Genomic DNA, 492 nt, shown 5'->3' with positions numbered 1-492 from the left:
TTCATTTGCGACTAGAAGCGTTCTTCTAGAATTACATCATTACTTTTGTCTTTTGTCTTCATTTATGGCTAATATTATGTTTACTAGAGGAAATTCTGGATCATTCTCAACTAATTTCAAAATTCAGTGTTCTGTTGTATAGACCTTTGATAACCCTCAAGCATCAAGTGCCAATAGAGGAAACTTAATTCTGTTAAATTAATATTTATTTTGTGAGAAGTGACTTTATCTTCATTTAGGTTATAAGTGAGTACTTTAGTAGAGACAAATTATTGCTAAAAATTGAGAAAATTGTTTTGAGTAAGAATAATTTGGATGAATCAGACTTTATTTAACTGTTTATCTTAACGAGAATATTAGAGTAATTTATCCAGGATTTCAAAGAAAATCATTAAAGTAGGACAGCTAAGAAGTTATGAAAATTGGTTATTTCTTAAAGCATTTCCATTCTCCTTTTATAGTTTATAGTACTTCTTTTGAATATATGAATTG

Source organism: Camelus dromedarius, chromosome 2 (assembly GCF_036321535.1).
Source record: "Camelus dromedarius isolate mCamDro1 chromosome 2, mCamDro1.pat, whole genome shotgun sequence".
Taxonomy (NCBI): Eukaryota; Metazoa; Chordata; class Mammalia; order Artiodactyla; family Camelidae; genus Camelus; species Camelus dromedarius.
The sequence above is the reverse complement of the archived record's forward strand: the minus strand, read 5'-3'. Positions refer to the sequence as shown.